Genomic DNA, 10,301 nt, shown 5'->3' with positions numbered 1-10,301 from the left:
CACACACACACACACACACACACATACACACACACACACACACACATACACACACACACACACACACACACACACACACACACACACTCACGCACGCACACGCAATTTAATAAAACATTCATGCTCGCCCGCGTGCACGACAGTCACGTCTCCAGCTACCTACTACATACATATTAATATATGAGAGCAGCTACCTACTACATACATATTAATATATGAGAGTAGCTACATACTACATACATAATATCAGGAGTTAATAAAGACAAATTTGTCTTCGTTAACTCCTGATAATATCTGATAAATATCTGAGAGTAGCTACATACATAATATCTGACGGCGACTCGCGCCGACTTAATGCGATTTTAGCGCACAACTGCCGACGACAACAGCGCTGCTGCGATTTGCATGCGTTTGCCGCGCCGGCGAGACTGCAATCGCCGTGCGAGCGCGTCCTCTGTTAGCGCATTACCGCGTCTGCCGACGGCGCGTCGCCCTGGATACGTCGGCGTCGCGCGAAACATTGATTTTCGTCGGCCGCTTCGGCCGCGAGCGACGACCGTAGTTGTGGTGAGCGAATTGGACGTGCACTAACACACGCACAAGGACGCGCACGCGGGCTGATGAGCGTGCGTGCGTGCGCGTGTGTGTGCGTGCGTGCGTGCGTGCGTGCGTGCGTGCGTGTGTGTCAGCACATCGTCAGTGCCGCCGCGTTTGATGCTGGAATTCGGAATGCTAGCGAGGTTTTGACAAGCGGATCAAGTTTTTTTTGTATAGGTTCGTTATATTGATTGTTTGAAGTCTTATTTTCAAGAAAAAGTTTATGCAGTTTAATGTTGATGGGGACGAAAGATACGTAAGCAGAGAAAGGGTGAGAGTGAGATCAAGGGCGATAGATAGGGAGTGAGAGGTAAAGGGGAAAATGAGGACGGTGAGCGACTGAAAGAGAAAGAGATGAGATAGCGAAAGTGCGGGAGATCAAGAGAGAGGAGGAAAAGAATGAAAACGAGGGAACGAGAGGGATAGGGGAAACGAAAAAGAGACACACAGAGAGAGAAAGAAAAAGAGAGAGAGAGAGAGAGATTGTGAAAAAGAGAGAAAGAGATGGGAAAGAAAAACGAAAGAGAGAGAGAAATTGAAAGGGAAAGAAAACGAGAGAATCAAAGAGAGGCGAATAATAAATAATAAATGAAGAAATCGAGAAAGAAGTAGAGAGAGAGAGAAAGAGAGAGAGAGACAGAGACGAGGGGAGAAAATTGGAGAGAACATGTAAATTGAACTCCCATACAACAGCCCTATCGAGACTCGACTCAACGCTGTTGTACGCCCAACGTCATAGCAGCTTCATTATTCAGCATATCACAGCGCAAAGCATGCAAGAAACCGAGAAGCTTATTCCGAACGCGTTCACAATATATGCACACGAGGGATTTCCGCTCTCGTATTACTCAGAATAGCACTCTAACGAGCAATTACTACGCTAATTACCGTCCTCGTTTCAGTCTAGTACATGGTAGCCTTAAAAAACAGCCGGCAGCTCCCTCCCGGCGGGATATCAGTCTATATATATATATGTAAGAAGAACGACAGCGCGTGTGAAACCTTACTCGCTTCTGCCCTGTGGTTGTAACTCATTTGTGATCGTTCCCGCGTGAAAGCGTTCACGTGTGCCAAAATTAATAATAGGGGAGGCGTGGTGACGGTGGTGATGGGGGGGGGCGGAAGCCTTGAGAGGCAGAGCTTTTGCGACGCTGCCGTAGACAAATGCCCGAAACGAAGTGTCGCGCGCACACACGCATGTGTGCACACATACACGCACACAAGCACACACGCCACGCATATACACACGTAAACGCACGTACACATATGTACGCACGTAGGCACACGCACACACATTCGATCACACTCACACACGCACATACGCGCGCGCACACACACAACATGCACGCGCACACACACACACACACACACACACACACACACACACACACACACACACACACATCCATATCAAATGCACTCATGTTACCATTACCTCAACATCCACACTAACCCTCAATAGTCAGCAGTCGTCTAACACACGCGTAAGTTCGCATTGTCTGTTCACCGATCATAGATCAACACCGATTCATTGCCTCAACTAACTTCTCGCACGTGAGCGCATGAGCGGTATGGAACGTTACGGCCCCTTAAGAACGAGGTAGGCGTAGTCGGTAGCTGTCTACTCCAACTTCATCATCGCTCAATCATGACATACATGCGGCCGTTACCGGAGGCGACCGATTATAGCCGAAGCAAATTGTTATTACCCATCCACAGCACGAAATACCCATTAGCCGATCGTATCTGGAAAAACAGCGGCGATACATCGTGTCACGCTGCCATGATGTATCGCAGTCATTTAGATGTAAATTCCGCTGTCTACAAATCACTTTTCCGACAATCTCGTTGAGGCATAATTTAAGGTGGAGACGTGATCTACACACCCGCCCAATTTTCGTATGAGCGTCCGTGAAAGTATCGGCATATCAACATCCCTGTGCGCCATAGCGGAGTACCGCTGTTTCCTAGCTCTAGAACTATACCCCTTCGCTCTGCCACATGCATGCGGCAGAGCGGAGGGCTATAGTTCTTGAGCAACGCTGTTTCCGTGCGCATGCGCGAAAGAGGAATGAATTGGAAAGTTAAGCCTAGCGCAGACTTGCGACTTTTTCATGCAACTCGGCGGCGATTCTAGAATCGCAGCCGAAATTGCTGTGAAATCGCTACGTCTGCGGGAACGTGCAACTGCAACTCGTAGCGATTCTGGTCGCTTGCAACGAGTTGCAAGAAATCAAACAGGTTTGATTTTCAGCAACTCGTCGCTCCCAATCTCTCCGAAATCGCTTCGAAATCGCATGTGTGCGGGTAGACAGCGACTTGCATGCGCACACACGGTGAAGCGTGCGACCGATCGCATGCGGTTGCAGGTTGCAGCGACGAACTACCAATGCACTCAGCGGTCCACGACGGAGTCAATGGCTTGCCGAAACCAGTGATTACCATAAAATCATATTCGTCCCTCGGGCATGCGCGTCCTCTCGCAATTCTGCGCAATCTAATATCGGATATGTAATATGTATTTTTGTACGATAAAATGGGAATACGGGTATGATAAAATAGTCGGGCGTGCAGCCGGTGTCCTCCCTCCCTCCCTCGCTTCCCGCTCCGGCTGCTCCGTCGGTGCAATGGCTATACCTATTATTACCTCCCCCTCCCCCCTCCCCCTCTGATTTCTATCTTCTCCGCTGATTTTTTGTTCGTTGTGCCATTGTCATTGATATCGGTTTTTTAAAATTTAAAATTTAAAATTTTGCATATGACAGCACGAGTTTAGTCGTTGGCGCAAGACGCGGATCGCTATCGCGAGAGCAGTAGCACCGCGGCGGAAACAGTGGCCCCCCTAATCTCAAGGTCAGGGTTAACGGCGACAGTATCGTCATCGTCTACGCACGCGCACGTACGACTACGGGGAGCCGAAGACAGCGCCACCGCCGCTGCTACATCCCGTTTGTTATCGTTTGTTACCGTGGTGCAGGACGGGTGATGGGAAGTTGATATCGCATGAACATCAAACGCGAGGTACAAGCGCCGCGAAGGCGATCGCATTAATAAAAAAAACATCAGATTTTCATATTAAAAAAAGCAGCATCGGATATGCGCGCGCGGCGGGCGTATCGGCGATAAGGGCGATTGTCACGGACACCGGTCGCGGATGTCCGCTCGCTGGTTCCGGCCATAATCTAAAACCGCCCCCTCTCTGCCAGGTGGCGTGGCTTGCGCGCGAATACACAGAATAGCTTCTCATTAATAAATAAATCATCATCGGCCATGTAATAATTTCGCGCATTTACATGCAGGTGGCTCTGCAATCGCTCGCTCACATCGCATCGATTCTCTTTCTAATTCGCGCGGGTTTATGTAACGAGCTCGCGCATGCGCAAAGACGGCAGAATTCAAGGTCGCAGGCGAAGGTCGCAACGGAGCTCCGTAAGTTACCGTGGTAGAGCTTTTTGTGCGTGTGCTTTTATTCAGATGTGCGCGTCGATACAGACCCGCACACGCACACGCACACGCACACGTACACGCACACGGACACACTCGCGCACACACAAGCACACGCACACGCACACGCACACGCACACACACACGTACGTGTACGTGTACGTGTACGTGTACGTGTACGTGTACGTGTACGTGTACGTGTACGTGTACGTGTACGTGTACGTGTACGTGTACGTGTATTAGCGCGTTCACACGTACCGTAAAACCCAGTTTAGAACGCGTATCTCACGGACTCCGTACGATACGCGTATAGCGTGACCTTGAGTTAAACAGCGTTCACACGTAGTTTTGGAATTTACGTACGTCGCTGTACACAAATAGTGTAATATAGTTTATGGCATTACAAAATTGCATGTAGTCAACAACAACTGTGTGCTGTTGCTGGTACCAGTATACGGTAACCCATTTTCGAAAACAAATTACATGTTTGTGACAGTCATTCTATACATGTCGCAACCAATTATGCCACATTTATAACTTTATGCATTAATTGGTTCAAGGATAGAGATGATGTCCAGGGGCCCGTTGTCAGAAACAAAATTAGTCTTAACAACTGTCTTAATACTAACATTTTCTCGTAGACCGTCGACAGCGCTTTGTTTCCTATTGTTATACGCGTATAGCTATATAGCCGGTCGTTCACACGTCCGCTATACGCGTATAGCTATACGAAGTACGTAGGAAACGCACTCATTTTGTCAGGATAGTGATACGCGTTTCGAACTGAGTATAGCTATACGTGGTCGTTCAGACGAGGGGAATTTATCGCGAGTATACGTACGAAACTCTATTTCGTACGCGTACGAACCGTGGATTTTGCTACGTGTGAACGCGCTATATGTGTACGTGTACGTGTACGTGTACGTGTACGTGTACGTGTACGTGTACGTGTACGTGTACGTGTACGTGTACGTGTACGTGTACGTGTACGTGCGCGCGTGCGTGTCAGCGTGCGCGTGCTATCGTGAGTTGCGCATGCACCAACATGAGCAGCGTTGAGCGCGAGCAAACCACAGCCTGGCGGCGTACGTAGCAGTCGGCTACTAGGTGAATCGCTCCCGTAATTGCAGCGACGCGCGAATAGTACCGTCATTGCGACGTCGTTAGCAAACATTACCGCCGACAACAAGTGCGCGCTCACTCTCCTCTCTATTTGTTCCCTTCCGCACGTCCCGCTCGCACGCGCCGCCTGTTAATTGCGACGACAGTCGTGGCTATCCTCAACGTTGTCGTCAACGGCAATTGCAGACGTTAGTAAGGCGCGTCTATCCGCCGCGCCGTTTGTACATTTACGTATATATATATATATATATATTATATATTAATTATAGATATATCAGCGCTTCCCTCGACGCTCTCTTGACGAGAGGGCCAGTCTTTCAAGGCGAATCATCCGCGTAATATCCGGCTATGTGTCTGTGTGTGTGTTGTGGGTGGGGGGTATGTGTTGTCTCTGTTGTGTGTGTGTGTGGGGGGTATGTGTGTGTCTGTGTGTGGGGGGGGGGCAGGGTATGTGTGTGTCTCTGTGTGTGTGTGTGGGGGGGGTATTGTGTGGGGTGTGTGTGTGTGCGGGGCGGTATGTGTGTGTTTGTGTGTGTGTGTGGGGGGTATGTGTGTGTATGTGTGTGTGTGTGTGTGTGTGTGTGTGTTGTGTGTGTGCGTGCGGGCGTGTGTGTGTGTATGTGGTGTGTGTGTGGTGGTGTTGTGTGTGTGTGGTGTGTGTGGCGTGGCGTGCGCTGTGTGTATGTGTATCGTGTGTGTGTGTGTGTGTGTGTGTGTTGTTGTGTGTGTGCGTGCGGGCGTGTGTGTGTGTATGCGTGGTGTGTGTTGTGTGTGTGTGGTGTGCTGTGTGTGGCTGTGTGTGTTGCGGGGCTGTGTGTGTGTGTATGGGTTGTGTGTGTGTGTGTGTGTGTGTGCTGTGTGTCGTGTGTGTGTGTGCGTGCGGGTGTGGTGTGTGAATGCGTGTGTGCGCTGTGTGTGTGTGTGTGTGTGTGTGGATTGTGTGTGTGTGTGTGCCGGCGTGTGTGTGTTATGCGTGCCCAGCTGTATAGTCCCGTGGCCACACGCGCGTGATGCGTGCGTGCGTGTATGTGTGCGTGCGTGCTACGTGATATGTGCATGCGCGTGTATGGGCGTGTGCGCGTGGATGAGTATATGTGTTTGCGGCGTGTGCATGGGCGTGCGCGCGTGGATGGGTGTATGTGTGCCTGCATGCGCGCGCGGCGTGTATGTGTGCGCTGCGTGTGTGTGGGCGTGCGCGCGTGGATGGGTGTATGTGTGCGTGCGTGTGTATGGGCGTGCGTGCGTGGATGGGTGTATGTGTGCGTGCGTGTGTATGGGCCTGTGCGTTGCGTGGCATGGGTGTATTGTGTGCGTGCTGTGTATGGCGGGCGTGCGTGGATGGGTGTATGTGTGCGTGCGTGTGTATGATCGTGCGTGCGCGTGATGGGTGTATGTGTGCGTACATGCGCGAGTGTGTGGGTATGTGCGTGCGTGCTTGAGCGTGTATACGTGCAGTTTACACGTCGTGTCTCTAGCCGCGGTTGACACAACGCGCGAGCATTCAATCGAAAATGTCGAGTTTTTAACGAAACGGCGGTTGTGAGTGGACTTCTCTATCACGTCGTTGCCGCCGTCGTCGCCGCCGTCGTCGCCGCTGCCGGCTGCCGCCGCCGCCCTGACTACTACACTACACCGTACACACCATACGGTCCATTACCCATACGCGCACCGCCAATATATATATATATATATATATTATAATATAATAATATATATATATATATATATATTATGTCGTCAAGGGGATTTCACGCAGAATTGTTAACAGACAAGCGTGGTGTTGCGTGTGCGTGCGGCGCGCGCGCGTCACACTGACCGCAGCCCACGACTGAAGACTGCCACGTCGCCGCGCCGGGCCAACCCCCCGCCCGGTCGCTCCGCATACCCGCGCTCGAGAGCATCCTCTGTCCATCACCCCCCAAGCGCACGGACTTAGCCACGGGCCACCGGCGTACAACCCGGAGTTCACGCCGCCTGTGTGCTTTCGCTTTCGTAGTCGTGGTGTGTGTGTGTGTGTGTGTGTGTGTGTGTGTGTGTGTGTGTGTGTGTGTGTGTGTGTGTGTGTGTGTGTGTACGAGCGTGCGCCCCGAATGTATGTGCGCGCGCGCGTGTGTGTGTCTGTATATGTCCGAATGTGCATGTGCGCGAGCGTGCGCGTGCGTGTGTTTGTGAGAGATGACGCTCTCGTCTGCCCCGTGGTTTAGATTTCATCGGTAGCTATTCACTTACTCACGGCGTCCATTGCACGCACAATACTGCGCAATATAGGATGACGAAACTCCCCTATTCAGGTTAGAACACATGTATACAGGCGCTGCACGGCTGTCGAACTCGACAGTAGCCGTGTTGTTTCCTTCATCTCCAGCCGTCCACGGATACTACAGACCGCAGCTTTTCGCGCTAAAAGCTGCCGGATAATCTTTCTCGCAATTGTCACTTTGTCAATTAGCGTTTCTACGCGTTTAAACCACGCACACACACACACACACACATAAGCGCGCGCGCACACATACGCACGCGTGCGCACGCACACACGCACGCACACACGCAAACACACACGCACACACACACACACACACACAAATACACAAACACACATGCACGCACGGCTACGCGTGGCTAAGTGAGAACTTGCCCTCAGTCTAGCTTTTTTCTTTCGCCATCTCTCTCTGGCGCGCGCGCGCTCTCTTTCTCTCACTGTATCTCTATATCTCTCTGTGTATTTCTTATCTCTCTCTCTCTCTTTAATCATCTCTCTCTGCCTCTCTCTTGCTCTCCTCTCTCTTTTCTCTCTCTCTCTCTCTCTCTCTCATCACCCTCTCTCTCTCCTCTCTACGTCTTTCTCTCTCTCTTTTTCTTCGCTTTTTCTCTCCCAGTCTCTCTACGCTCTCCGCTCTCCTTTTGTTCTTCTCCCTCTCTCTTCTCTCTCTCTCTCTCCTCTCCTCTCTCTCTCTCTCTCGCCTCTTCTCCCTCGTCTCTCTTCCTCTCCCATCATTGCTTGCTTCTCGTGCCGCTCCTCTCTTTCTGTTTCTTTCTCTAGTCCCGCCTCTCCTTTCTCTAGGCAGACGCCGGATAATCCTAAACGCTGGTGTGATATAACGCACGTCACCGTGAGTGAATCGCTGCGTTACAAAAAGGCGCGGTTCAGGCAACGCGCGAGTGGCGAGAGCGATCAGACGAACAGGATGTTATTACAGCCGGCCGCAGACCGGCAGGGGATCAAGTGGGGGCGTTGTCCGAGGGTCCGGACCCCCCCTTTAATTTCTCAAAGTGCCGCGTCAAAAAATTAATGGCTCAAATGCTCTCAAAATGCACACATTTTAAAAAATTTTCATTGAGTACTCCCAAAACCCTCCCTCGGCAGCTTTTAAAAACACCAGGACATTAAGCAGAAAAGTCCCATTATTCTTCTAGACACCGCCTCTCAAAGATTCCTGGCATTCCGCCCCTGCGTGCCATCCCTCCTCCCGTACACTGCCCTTCCCCCTAATCATATATAGTCGGAGCTGCAATCCGTAACACGTCTGACGTGGACTGTCTAGTTGATGTTTCGCGGCAATCTTTCCGATGCTTCACGGCCGACCAGCTTCTAATTAGAACACAGAGTTTCCCTGAGCCCGTATGTGTGTATAGGTGTATATGTGTATAAGGGTTTATATGTTGTATAGGTGTATCTGTGTATAGAGTGTATATTGTGTATACGTGTAATGCTGTATATGTTGGTATGTGAAGTGTATAATGTGTAATATTGTATATGGTGTAGATGTGTATAGGTGTATATGTGTATATGTGTATGTGTAACTATGTGATAGTGTATATGTTGTTATATGTTACTATGTGTACTTAGGTGATCTGTTATATGCGTATAGGTATATTTGTATAGTTGTATCATTGTATAGGTTATATGTTATAGGTGTATATTTGTAATAGGTGTAATGTGTATAAGGTGTATATGTGTATATGTGTATATGTGTATATTGTCCATAGGTGTATATGTGTATAGTGTATAATGGTAAATTGTAATATGTGTATATGTGTATATGTGTCATATGTGTATAGGTGTAATATTTGATATCGGTATATGTGTAATAGGTGTAGTATGTGATCATGTTGGTATTAGGTGTCATATTTGTATATGGTATATTAAGGTGTATATTGTGTAAGGTGTATATGTTATAATGTATATGTTAAGGTGTATATGTGTAATTGTATAGTGTATATGTGTATATGTGTATATTTTATATTTTCATATGTTTATATTGTATAAGTGTATATGTGATATGTGTATATGTGTATATTTTATATGTATATGTGTATATTGTATATTGTATATGTGCTATATGGTAAACTAGGTGTATTATGTGTATAGGTGTAAGGTTTATACGGTGTATAANCCGTGGCCACACGCGCGTGATGCGTGCGTGCGTGTATGTGTGCGTGCGTGCGTGTATATGTGCATGCGCGTGTATGGGCGTGTGCGCGTGGATGAGTATATGTGTGCGTGCGTGTGCATGGGCGTGCGCGCGTGGATGGGTGTATGTGTGCCTGCATGCGCGCGTGCGTGTATGTGTGCGTGCGTGTGTGTGGGCGTGCGCGCGTGGATGGGTGTATGTGTGCGTGCGTGTGTATGGGCGTGCGTGCGTGGATGGGTGTATGTGTGCGTGCGTGTGTATGGGCGTGCGTGCGTGGATGGGTGTATGTGTGCGTGCGTGTGTATGGGCGGGCGTGCGTGGATGGGTGTATGTGTGCGTGCGTGTGTATGATCGTGCGTGCGTGGATGGGTGTATGTGTGCGTACATGCGCGAGTGTGTGGGTATGTGCGTGCGTGCTTGAGCGTGTATACGTGCAGTTTACACGTCGTGTCTCTAGCCGCGGTGACACAACGCGCGAGATTCAATCGAAAATGTCGAGTTTTTAACGAAACGGCGGTGGTGAGTGGACTTCTCTATCACGTCGTTGCCGCCGTCGTCGCCGCCGTCGTCGCCGCTGCCGCTGCCGCCGCCGCCGCTGCTACTACCACTACCACCGTACACACATACGGTCCATTACCCCATACGCGCACCGCCATATATATATATATATATATATATATATATATATATATATATATATATAGTAGTAGTAGTACGTACGTACGT

The sequence above is a fragment of the Priapulus caudatus genome, unplaced genomic scaffold (assembly GCF_000485595.1).
Source record: "Priapulus caudatus unplaced genomic scaffold, Priapulus_caudatus-5.0.1 Scaffold301, whole genome shotgun sequence".
In the NCBI taxonomy this organism is placed as follows: Eukaryota; Metazoa; Priapulida; class Priapulimorpha; order Priapulimorphida; family Priapulidae; genus Priapulus; species Priapulus caudatus.
The sequence above is the reverse complement of the archived record's forward strand: the minus strand, read 5'-3'. Positions refer to the sequence as shown.